General features: G+C 53.5%; 1 non-coding gene across 1 annotated transcript; it reads left to right on the top strand.

The window, feature by feature from the left end:
* Positions 1–6,745: 6,745 nt before the first annotated feature.
* Positions 6,746–6,858, top strand: LOC120236325. Its single transcript, XR_005529634.1, has one exon. It is a non-coding gene; the product is annotated as a U5 spliceosomal RNA (small nuclear RNA).
* Positions 6,859–12,872: the final 6,014 nt, after the last annotated feature.

Raw genomic sequence — 12,872 nt, 5'->3', positions numbered from 1 at the left:
TACTGGCTTGATGTTGGGCAACTGGGCCTCTCTGAGCCTCATTCTTCCCATCTGTGAATGGGAATAATGGTAATTCCAGCCTCTTTAAAGGGTTGTTGGAAAGGCTAAAATTAGAAAGCATGTATGAAATAGCTCAGCACATAGTAAATGATCAATAAATTTTAACTATTGTTGTTGTTACTATTATTATTACCATTATAGATTTTGGACACACAGTAAATGTTCTACTTTCAGACCTTTGCGAATGCTGTTTCCTCCAATCAGAATGTTCTGGTCCAGTTGGTTTTCTCAGTGCCCAAGCCAAGGGTCTTATCTTGGAGGCCCCTCCAGACTCACCCCAGCACCCAGACAACTTGATTCATCTGTCTGTGTACCACCATGCCTGGTGTACCCTCTTCACAGCATTGGCTCATCAGTGGCTGTCTCTCCTCTCCTAGACTGGCCACCAGGGGTGCCTGGTCTGACTTTTCTCTGTGTCTCCAGGGCCCAGCCAGAGGCCCAGAAACCCCAACACTATGCTCTCCGGCTCCTTAACTTGAATTCTGGATCTCTTTACCCTCAGACGAGCAGGGCTTGGGCAGGGCCCAGCAGTGAGGTGTGGGATGCCAGACAGCTTAAGAGGGCAGGATCCAGGATCCACACTGGCCTGGGCTGGGGTAGGTGTGAGGGAGGGGGCCGGAAGGCCCAAGAAGAGCTCACGTACCTATGATGGAGGAGATGGAAGCTGAGCCCACATGACAGAGGTGGCAGCCATCTTGCTTTCGGTGTCCTTGAACGCAAATACAGGTAAGAGGCAACAAGTAGCGTGGGGACCCTTGTCAGGGGCCAGGCCCAGGCAGGCAGATGGCCTGGGTCTGGGGCCGTGGATAGTGCTGCTGCTCCATTGGCCCCAGGCTGAGGTCAATTCCAGGCCTCTCTCCTCAGCCTGAATGGGAGACCCAGTTGGCTTGATGTTGAGATGTTGGGTTTTGAGTGAAGAGGAGGGATTTTATGGCCTTGGTGAGGGGAAGTGGCAGACAGGCAGGGGGTAGATGGCTTTCCCGGAATCCCAGATCGCGCTTTAATAATTTGTTTCAGAATTAATGTCCATTCGCGCCGTCTTCACTGTTCCAGCTCATTGGAAGATTAAATAAAAACCCGCGCCCCCCCCCCCCCCCCCCCCCAAATGGAGGGAGACCAGCCCCGTTCTTTCCGGCTGGGCTGGCTGCCTGAAGCCAGCACAGGAAATAAATCTCTCCGAGAAAACCACTTTGCTCACACGATTTCAATCCAACAGGGCATAGTGGCCCCAGTCACTTCTTGTTTTATTTAGCTGATAATCTTTTATTGTATCAGGAGACCCTCACAGAAGCACCATGTCTCTGCAGACCGGCAGCCTCCCCGGACCGCCGGGCCAGGCCCCCCGAGTGGAGCACATGCTTCCCTCCATCTCCCGAGCGTCTTCCCCTTGCTGCACGTGGCAGTGCCAAGGGCCCTGAAGTGGGGGTTCTTGGGCCCCAGGGCCCCAGGGAAGGGATGGGTGGGCGCCGCCTCTGGCTCCAGTTCACAGGCCCAGGCTTCTACGGGCCTCAGTGCCTCAAAATGGCAGCATTTTGTGTTCTGGGTACCAGGCCTCAGGAACCCAACCCAAGGAGGCTCATCGGCTAGTGAGGCTGGGGGCAAAGTCCGACCGAGGCGTCACTCACTCACTCACTGATTCAGCAAATATTTATTGTGTGCCTTCTCTGTGCCAGACTCCGGGAATAAGAGGTGATGAGGCAGTTTCCTGTAGTTACGGCCTTTCCTGGAGTAAAGCCTTTGTTTTACTGTATTATCTGATTACACTTTCCTCCTCGTGTGCCATTTTCTCTGACTCAGGCATATTCTTTTTTCCTCTTTGTTTTTTCATATGGGCTATTAAGTACAGAAGCCAAGATATTAATAATATTTAGAAGTATTAGGAGTTGGTAGAGTCGTCCAAAAATGAGTAAAAGCAAATCTTCACATCAAAGAGGCACATGATTGGATAATGATCACAAAAAATCCAATAACCCTGGGGTCAGGAGAGAAAATCAGGCAGCATTAAGATACTAGAGTTCTGGGGCGCCTGGGTGGCTCAGTCAGTTAAGCATCTGAATTGGGTTAGGTCATGATCTCATGGTTTGTAGGTTCGAGTCCCGTGTCGGACTCTGTGCTGACACCCAGCTAAGAGCCTGGAGCCTGTTTCAGATACTGTATCTCCCTCTCTCTCTGACCTCCCCTGCTCATGCTGTCTCTCTTTCTCTCTCTCAGAAATAAATAAAACATTAAAAAAAGAAAAAAAAGGAACACTGGGAGACCAGCTCTACCTATTGCCACACTTAAAAAAAAAAAAAAGATACTAGAGTTCTACCTCGTCCAATTTATGATTTATTATTATTATTATTTTCAGTATGCCTCTTTACACTAGTATCAGCCAAGCTTTGTTCTGTATGAGTAACTTTCCCACACAGGCTAAGTTCTTTGTGCTTAGAAATCATAGCTATCATATCTTTCATTGCTCAACCTGGGCTCACTGGACTGTTTTTGATTCTCTTGAGGGCTTCATAAATGTTATGTAAATAAAAATTTGGTTCTGATTTCAACACATTTCTCATTTTAAAATTTTCTATTTTTTCTTTTTTTTTTTTTCCTGAGAGAGAAGGCACAAGTGAGTGAGGGGCAGAGAGAGAGAGAGAATCCCATGAGAGGCAGAGAGAAAGGGAAGACAGAGGGAGAAAGAGAGAGAGAGAGAGAGAGAGTGAGAAGTAGGGTTCAAATGAAGTGGGGCTTGTGTTTACCCGATGCAGGGCTCATGCTCACCCAAAGTGGGGTTTGAGTTTGCCCAATGTGGGACTTGAACTCATGAACTGTGAGATCATGACCTGCAGATGCTTAACAACTGAGCAATTCAGGCACCCCTGTATTTAAATTTTCTTTAAAAAAATGTTTTTATTTATTTCTGAGACAGAGAGAGAAACAGCGTGAGCGGGGGAGGGTCAGAGAGGGAGGAAGATACAGAATCTGAAAGAGGCTCCAGGCTCTGATCTGGCTGTCAGCACAGAGCCCCACGCAGGGCTCGAACCCATGAACTGTGAGATCATGACTTGAGCCAAAGTCGGACACTTAACCAACTGAGCCACCCAGGTGCCCCTGTGTTTAAATTTTCTAAAAAACTTTTTAGGGGTGCCTGGGTGCCTTAGCCAGTTAAGCATCCGACTTCGGCTCAAGTCATGATCTCATAGCCTGTGGGTTTGAGCCCCGCATTGGGGTCTGTGCTGACAGCTCAGAGCCTGGAGGCTGCTTCAGATTTTGTGTCTCCTCTTTCTGCCCCCCACCCCCCGCTCGCACTCTGTCTCTTTCTCTCTCTCAAAAATAAACATTAAAATTTTTTTTAACTTTTTCTATTACAGTTAATTATATAGACTTACCGAAAGTTGCAAAAATAGTAATGAGAGTTCAGGAGACCCTTCCCCCCAGCTCCCCACGAAAGTAATATCTTGCATAGCTGTGAGATGATATCAAAACCAAGAAAATCATTGGTACAGTTATGCAAAGGAAACACAGCCTAGGGGCACCCAGGTGGCTCAGTCAGTTAAGCATCCAAATTCTGCTCAGATCATGATCTCACAGTTTGTGAGTTCGAGCCCCACATCGGGCTCGCTGCTTTCAGTGCAGAGCCCACTTCGGATTCAGTGTCTCCCCCTCTCTGCGCTCTCGTGCTCTCTCAAAAATAAACAAACATTAAAAAAGATTATTAAGAAACAAAAAAAACACAGCCTAACACCAGTTTCACCAGATTTTACATGATTTCGTTTCTGTGTTTCCATGCAATTTGTATGACTCAGATGCACTTAACACTATTTTTATTTCCCCTAACTTTTGAACTGAGGTATAACTTTCATAGCACACAGTGCACAGAGCACAAGCGTGTACACATGTGACCGCGCTTCAGATGGCCACTGTGAGAACTGGCGGCGTGGAGTAGTCTTGCCTGTTCTTGAACTTCAAGGCACAGCTCTCCAGAGCCTGGTTCTTTTAGAGGATGAAGGAAGGTTCTGGGAGGTTCTCGTGGACACCTTTTGTCAGGGCTAGCGTGTGGTTCTCATCGCTGGCATTAACCACGGTTAGGGAAATCTGTGTTGATTCTGTTCGTTCCGCAAATGTGTATGGGCTGTGTTTTGGGCCGAGCCCGAAGAGCCTCTAGTGTGGAAATGAACGGGCAGGGCCACAGGTGCGCGTGTTCAGGACTGGATAAGGTTGAATAGTTGCAAATTGCCTTTATTTGCTCCTGTGCCTCTCTGGGCCTTGTTCCTGCCCAGGAACTCCTGCACGCCTTGACCGATCGCACCTGCCTCGCGGGGCCCTCGGGGGCCGCTCAGCATCTCCACGCACGATGGTGAGGTCAGGTGATAGCGTGCATGATGTCTGCCAGGGCCCGGATCACGTTCCCCGCGGCCCCGCTCGGGGCCAGTGGTGGCCAGACACGCAGGGTTCTTGTCTTCACCAGGCGGCAGGGGTGACTTGCCGTGGGGGGTGGTTAGATGCACCTCGTGGAAGGGGAGGGCCTGGCCGGCTTCCCGGTCCCTGACCAGGAGCTGGAGGCCATCCAACTGAAGCTGTGGGCCATACAGCGGGCTCAGGGGCCGGAGCCGCCCAGGGCGCAGGGCCAGGCGGAGGAGGAGTGAGGCACAGGGAGCATGAGGACCAGGGCTCATCCCTGGGACCCCCATGGAGAAGGTGGAGTAGGACCGAAGATCAGTCTATGTGGACAACGTGGACTACGGGGGCAGGGCCCAGGAGCAAGAGGCCTTCTGCGTTTCCCGTGGGGACGTCCACGGGGTCACCATGCTGTGTGACAACTTCCCCAGACACCCCGAGGGCTATGCCTACTTAAACGAAAGAAATTTACTTTCTTGCAGTTTTTTTTTTTTTTTAATGTTTATTTTTGAGAGACAGAGCGTGAGCAGGGGAGAGGTGGAGAGAGGGAGACACAGAATGCGAAGCAGGCTCCAGGCTCTGAGCTGTCAGCACCGAGCCTGACACGGGGCTCAAAGTCACAGACCATGAGATCATGACCTGAGCCCAAGTCGGACGCTTAACCGCCTGAGCCCCCCAGGCGCCCTGCTTCCTTGCAGTTCTGGAGGTTGCCGCCGAGAGCTCCGCTAGGCTGCCGTGGAGCTGGCCGAGAGTGTCTGCCAGGGCCGGGCCATCATGGTGCTGCCGTAAAGGCCCAGCTTGCTGGGGACCCGCTCCGTGCACCCCCAGGGCTTGCGGGGATAGCCAGGTGCCCGAGGAGGGCCGTCCCCACCCCCCACGCCGGCAGCAGCCTCGGGGGAGAGGCCCGCTTCAGGCCACAAGAGCAGAAGGTTCTCAGCATGGTATTCACGCTACTGAAGGGAAGACCCCACTTTGAGAGCGAGGCTGGGGTGGGTCAGGAGGACACAGGCGGGACCATTCATTCGGCACAGAACCGCCCTGCCCCCTTCTCTCTCCGGGACCTCTTGTGGGGGCTGCGACCTGTCCCCTCCCACATTCGTATGTTGAAGCCCTAACTCCTGTACCCCAGGCTGCAACAGCATTTGGAGACAGGGTCTTTGGGGAATTAATGGAGTTGAAGTCATGAGGGTGAGCTCTGAGCCAGTATGACTGGAGTCCTTATGAGAAGAGGAAATTAGGACGCAGAGGGATCCAGGGAGAAGCCGGCCATCTACAGGCCAAAGAGAGAGAATTCCAGAGAAACCAACCCTGCCGACGCCGTGATTTTACACTTGCAGCTTCCAGAACTGCAAGAAAGCAGGGCGCCTGGGGGGCTCAGGCAGTTAAGTGTCCGACTTGGGCTCAGGTCATGATCTCATGGTCTGTGACTTTGAGCCCGGTGTCGGGCTCGGTGCTGACAGCTCAGAGCCTGGAGTCTGCTTCAGATTCTGTGTCTCCCTCTCTCCGCCTCTCCCCTGCTCATGCTCCGTCTCTCAAAAATAAACATTAAAAAAAAACCTGCAAGAAAGTAAATTTCTTTTGTTTAAGCCTGTGGTACAGTGTTATGGGAACCCTTGTAAACGAATCCACTCTCCAGTGTATTAACCTACACTCAGGGGAGGGAGGGGGGGCAGCTCCCAGGAGCTGATACCAGATAAAACACAAAATATTCAGTTCAACTGGAATCGCAGATAAACAACAAATACTTTTTTTTTTCTTGCACGTATTGAGTGGGACACATACTGAAAGTAAAAAGAAGTCATCGTTCATCTGAAATTCAAATGCAGCTGGCTGGCCTGCATTTTCGTTTGCTCGATCTGGATCTGGCCACCGGCCTGAGACCTGAGACCCAACAGGACGTCGGCTCAAGGACACACAGAGCAGCCCCGCTGCCCAGATCCGGGTGAGAGCCGGACGCTGCTTCCCAGGCCTGGGCCACCCTCCCCAAATGGTTCCGTCTCCCGCACAAACATATTTATTGGGCTTGATGGCAAACAGATTATGCTTGTCCCGGGAAGGGCAGCTCGAAAGAGAAAACCTTGAAGTCCGGGAAATAATGATGGGGGGAGTTAAATTAAAGTGCATAAAACCCTCCGGAGAGATAACGTCAGGGTGAGTTACAGGCCCGATAAGGGACTGGGGGCTCACAGAGGGGCTCAGAAAGGTCGCCTGGCAGCGTGCAGAGGACCAGGAATCATAAATATGGGGCAAGATGCCCAGCCGGGGTCGCCGGGGTGAAAATATTGGGGTCATTCCAAAAACAATTATCCTGCTTGGTTTGCTCTTCGGGTCTTGTAAATCTTTCACCTTTTATAAAAGATTTCTGGAGGAAGAAGCACTTTGGAAGCTTTAACTGATTTTTGCGGCCGCTTCGTGGTGGTTCTGCTAAAAGAAAACAGAAAGACAAAGGGGAAAAAGTAATTACCCAGAATTCTCAGGGGCATAGGGAAGGGCTGATGGGTTTCTTCTTATTTCTTGGAGTGTGTAGGCTGCCCTGGGTTTTGACTCACTCCATTTGGAGTCTGGTCACAGTTTAACAATTAGTGTGCTCCGTTTCGAGACCAGTCTCAGTGGGGCTCTTAGAACCCAGTGAACCCTGCTTTTTGGGGGCTGTGTGGCAGCTGTGAGGCAGCCATCTTGACCAACATGGTGGCTATTCTGCCTGACGAGGCAGTGCCTTGGCCTATGTGGTGGTCCTCTTGGCCAACACATACCAAGGCTCATGGGGACCACATTCAGGCTCCTGAAGCTGGAGTATGGGTCTAGGCTGTGCCTGGCCTCAAAGTCATTGCTCCACTGCATCCTCCGTTTTCCCATTGTCTGTCCCAGGGGACCCCGGTTCAAACTTTGGCCTCTGTGTCTCTGTGTTCTGGGACAATTTGCAGCACCAGCGGAAGTTTATTGAGAGTTGTTATATGCCAGTCACCCTGTGGGCCCTGCTGCTTCGGGCTCAGCTGAGGGCTTCATTTGGGAGGCAGGTATTTCCTAGTTTTCTCTGTCCTCTGGCCACAAAATTGGCCTCAGAAATCTCTCTCCCATCTACTAGCTCAGTTAATCCTCATGACCCTGTAGAAGAAGGATTATTAGCCCTAGTCTACAGATAAGGAAACTGAGGCTTCGAGAGGTGGAATGACTGGCTTAGTGCCACTTAAATAGGGATAAAGCAGAGGTGAGATTCCAATGCAGACTCTAGAACTGTGTTCCTCCCTGTGTCCATGCCTTTCAGTCAAGAATGATGGAGGGTTAAGGCTACTGGTCTGGAGTCAGATGAAACCTGGGTCAAAATCGCTGCCCTGCTTCCCCTGAGCTGTGTGATTGATCTTGGGTGAGTCACTGTGCACTCTGAGCTTCACTCTCTTCATCTGTCTACTGGGCACAGTGCTATAGTTGTGCCACAGGTGTGTGGTGTGAACTCAAAAGGCTTATGCACCCAGAGTGTCGAGCCCGGGCCTAGGGCCTCTACTGCCCTCTAGAGGTGGAGGCGTTGTTTATACGTGTATGTGGGATTTCTCCCAGGCATCTTTCTGGTCAGCCAGCTCCCAAAAGGAGATAATTATTCCAACTGAGTACATGTTTGCTGAGTGGGCCATGGACTTCCTTTATGTTCAAGCCAGACTGAGGTGCAAGAGAAGGGTAGGAGGAGAATCAGAGGGGGGTGGCCATGCCTGCCCCAAGCTAAACTCAAGAGTGTTCACATAGGAATATCATTCATCGATTCATTCATTCATTCATTCATTCATTCATTCATTCATTCATTCATTCATCTGCTGAGAAGCAGATGGGAGGCAAAAGCCAGGGAGGAGGCCACTGCGGTGTGAATGGTAAAGTTGGCAGTCTGGACAAAGACGGAGTGACCCTGATGACCCTCATGGAAGCGTATGGAGTAACCAAGGCTCAGAGAGGCAGAGTGATTTGCCCAAGGTCACACAGCTACTAGGCAACGGAGCTGGTCTGCCTGACTCTGGAGGCCACGCTCTCAGCCGGTCCCTGACGCGGCTTCCCTGGAATTGCCTGAAAGAGCATTTCCACCCTGAGTTCCGATTCACCCCCGTTCTAGAAATGTGTACACATGCTTTGGCAAAAGGGTGCTTGGGAAATGCTGCGTATGTCAGCCCCTTCCCAGAGCACAGTGAACGGTAGTTAATTAAAGGCCCTGAGAGGTCCTGCAGGAGAGGAGCCTGCCCAGCAGGTACAACACAACGTTTCCTATCTGTGTCCACGGAGCCCTCTCCGGGGCCAGGACACCTTCCAGCTTCGTCCCGTTCACTCACAAGCATTTGTTCGGCAGGTGCCACATGCCAGGCACTGACGGGGCAAGGAGGGTATAGTCCCTGCCCCCAGGTTGCAGACAGTCAGTGTAAGTCACTTCCCTGAGGCTTCACCCTAAGACAGAGCACCTGGGCAGGAGGAGGGTGTAGAAGACTGTCACCCACCTGCACGCTCCTGACTTCCAGACACCTGACTGCATGACCCCCTCCCTGGGCCAGTCAGGGCCATCACTGCTGGTCCCCCTGGGAGCTGGTGCTCAGAGGTGAAGGAGTGACAGGGTGGTGGCTGTGCAGATGGGGAGCACGTGGCCTGGGGGGCCCGTGGTCATGGGTCTCTTCGCCACCAGGATGCCCAAAAGGAGCCGGAGAAAGAGACAGGTGACCCACACCCGAGTCCCCGGAGAAGGGGTGTGTGACCTGGTCCTCGGGGACCCGGCTTGGTTCGCACAGTGCCTGGCGGTGCGGAGGGCTGTGGGTTTTTGCGAGACTCCCTCCCGCGGCCTGCGCGCTCACGGGCTTCCATTCCTTGCAGTCAAGTGGATGATTCAGAGGATGGCTTCGGGGGGTTCGAAGCCACCCAGCTCTCACGGGGCCCCCCCGAATGCTCCGGAAACCAGAAACTCCAGTCAGCAGCGGTAAGGGCAGAGCAGCGGAGGCAGGCCTTGCCAGCTGGGGCAGGCTTCCTGGAGGAGGAGGAGGAGGAGGAGGTCTTGGAGTCAGGCCAGCAGGACAGCCCAGGTGGCGCATCTGCTGGAAGGCTGTGGATATGACGGTGACGCGCCAGGGCTTGCGCGGCTGGAAGGGCCCTGTTCAAATCCCAGCTCTGCCCTCAGCAGCCGTGTGACCTTGGCAAAATGACAGGACTCCTGTGAGCCTCGACTTCCTCATCTGTCAAATGGGATAATGACAGAGCCTCAAGGTGGGAGTGTTGGCCCTGCAACAGAGGCGGGATTCTTTTCCTTCTCTTCTTCACATTCTTTTTCTCCTCTGAAGAACTAGACACTCTCTGGAAAATACTCCTTGACCTGAAAAAGCCCCAACTGGACGCTCCTGTGGGTCTGTTACAGACATGACTTTGCAAATCAGATGTGACAGGGAAATGTGTGCCAAGATGGTGGCCAGCTGTTCGGCTGTGGGGAAGGGGCTGCTTAGAGACGTGTGTGGCCTCCTCAGAGAGCAGACGGCCGTCAGCCTCGGCTGTGCCCAGAGCACAGGTGTGTGAGGGTGGGCGCCCCTGCCTGGGAGGGGAAGGAGGATTAGCGGCCGCTGGTGGAGTACACACACACACACACACACACACACACACACACACACACCCCACTATTCCCCAGCGACGCTCTGGCTGAAGCAAGGACTCCACCTCCACTGTGTCCGTATGGAGGAGGGAGCCCCACCGGTGAAGACATTTGGGATCGGAGTCAGAAGCAGGTCCAGGCCCCATGAACGCCCCTTCCTTGCTTGGCAAACTCCTTCACACTTTAGGCCTTGTTATTGCGGGAAGACACAATGGGCCCCCACTTCTTGGTGAATTTGAGAAAATGGAAAAAAAAAGGAAGGTATTTAGCACAAGTGGTTGGCACATAATAACTGCTGAAGAGGTGCACTGTTTTTACCTGTCCCCTACCTGCTCTGGTACATGGGGCCCCTTCCCCTGAGCCCCAAAGTCATGGACCTGCAGCCCATCCCAGTAGCTCATCCCCCCGCCCCAGGGGTGGACATGTGATCCCTACGGGGCCCATCAGAGACCTGGCCTGGGATGTGTATATGGCATTTGGGAGAGAGATCCTTCTGAGGCCTGGACATCTTGTCTAGGTCACTCTTGCCACGTGGAGGATGCCCTTCTCCTCCTCCCCCTCCCCCTCTTCCTTCTTCTTCTTCATCTTCTTCTTCTTCGTCTTCTTCTCCTCCTTCTGTTTATTCATTTATTTAAGCGATGTCTACACCCAGAGTGAGGCTTGAACTCATAATCCTGAGATCAAGGGTTGCATGTTCCACCAACTGAGGCAGCCAGGTGCCCCAAAGATGCCCTTCTCAGGAAGAGAAAATGAGGGCCAGAAATGGGACAGTAGAGCTCTGGGTCATCAAGGTGACCCAGGGCCCTGGTGACACATTAGCGAAAGGTCGGTCTCCTGTGTTGGGAAGTGTACGTGTCAGCTGGGAGGGGCCCTGTGGCAGCCTGGGAAGGACACCTGGTCCCTGCTCCCCAGGGAGGTAAATCCCTCCCCTGCACCCAAAGGTCTCTTTTTCCAACACGGGACACACCAGCCACCCGGGAGCAGCCGCCAGGAGGCCCTCTTCCCATAGGAAGTGGAGGATTTCTTGGCTAAGGATGAAGACAACCATCTTTGGGCTCTAGGCCCCTGCGGCACCGCGGCCATGGATCCCCCAGCGAGGCTGCCTGAGCTCAGAGGGAGGCCGAGGAGCCATCTCTGGCTCACACCTCTCCCCACGGACGGACGGACGGGCTGGACTTGAAAGGCACGCGCGTGTCTCCTGCTTGGAGAGCTCCTGTGTGGTTCTCTGCCTCAGGATCCGCCCTCCCCAGCCATCCATCTCTTGTCATTCTCCAACGAGATCATTCTGAGCCGCCCGGAGCCTTTGCCAGGAGTGTTCTCAGCCCCGGGCTGCAAATGGAAGAAGGCTGTGTCTGCCTCTACTTCCCAGGCCCAGCAGCTCCTGTTACAGACATCGGGCCACCTGAGTATTAAAGACTGGGTCATGGCCTCACGGACCAGGAGTTCCCAGGGACAGGCTCTACATGAGACCATTTCTGCACGTGTGGGGCCTGTTCGGGCATAATCCAAGGTAGGCATTGGTGGACTCTTGGTGAATGAATGCCGAATGCTTACATTCCTCCAGGGTTGGGGAACTCATTCCTCATCAGGAAACTGCTCTCACTTTATAGTAGCTGCCCTGAAGGGATTCCTTGGGCTTCTTCCAGGGTGGGTTAGACGAGGGTCCCTGCCTGGCTCCCAGGACCCCCAGCCTCCCACAGGGGCAGCTGCTCCCTCTCCCCATGCCTTCCCCTTGGCAGGGTGGAGACACTCTGTGTAAATCTAAGTTAACAAGGCAGCTGCTTTAGTCGCAGACACTGGTTGGAGCCTAAACTGTGGCTTGTCTCTGTCGATCAAGGCATTCTATCTCCCCCTGAAAGTGGTTAGAAAGCAGAGCTGCCATCTCAGCGGGGCTCAGGGCTCCACACTGCACATTTGTAACTCTGGTCAGTGATTGCTTGGACACAGGCCTTCCCCACACATTGCCTCGTTCCTGCCGGCTGCTACTGCGCCTGATACCTGGGCGTGATCTCAGCGGATGCTCCCAGCAGCCCACGAGGGAGGGTTTATTACTTCTGTCCGCATCTCACAGAGGGGCCTGCAGACAGACGGAAGGATGCACTCTGAGACCCTGGCATGGTGACTCCCCGCAGGAGGTGTGCGCCCCGGTCAGTGCAGCCCCAGACCCAAGAGTGCGAGGCTGTGGGGAGAGTGTAATGCAGGCCCCAAACCTTGACCTTGGATGCCCTGGGGGACATGAGGCCCCACCCTACTTTCCCCTATAGGCAACTGTGAAGCCCTTTTTCAGAGCCTTCCCCTGGCTCTTCACGGCCTGCCCTGGAGGAGTCCAATGAGGCTGCAGCCGCTGGGCCAGTCACGAGGCTTCACACTTGCAGGGACTTGGGGACCCTGCATCGTTGGGTGACTGAGGACTCACTCAAGGGGCTGGAGCTGGGTATAGATCAACCAGAGCGATCTATTCGAGTTTGCACACGTGTCATCATCCTGGACCCCTCAGCAAGGCCAGCCAGTTCACCCTGGGGGTCACCTTCTCTGTGGAGCCGATAACCGCCCCTTTCATGTGTATTCGCTCAAACATCACCTGTGCACAAGCGGACCTTGGCCCCGTTGGGGGCCCACGAAACAGGCACAGAAAGCACACCACGGTCACCTGCTGGCAAGTGGCAGAACTAGTGCTTGACTCCATCCCGATGGCAGCGTCCAGGTCCTCGGCCCCACGCCATGCTGGCTCCCCAGGCCTGGGCTGCTGTAGTGAATTCACCCCATGGCCAAAAAGCAGCTGTGACTTTCTAGTAAGGAAATGAGGCTTCTGATACCTCCCCAGGATCCCAGG

Source organism: Hyaena hyaena, unplaced genomic scaffold, assembly GCF_003009895.1.
Source record: "Hyaena hyaena isolate Hyena2069 unplaced genomic scaffold, ASM300989v1 scaffold_151, whole genome shotgun sequence".
NCBI classification, from domain to species: Eukaryota; Metazoa; Chordata; class Mammalia; order Carnivora; family Hyaenidae; genus Hyaena; species Hyaena hyaena.
The sequence above is the reverse complement of the archived record's forward strand: the minus strand, read 5'-3'. Positions and strand labels throughout refer to the sequence as shown.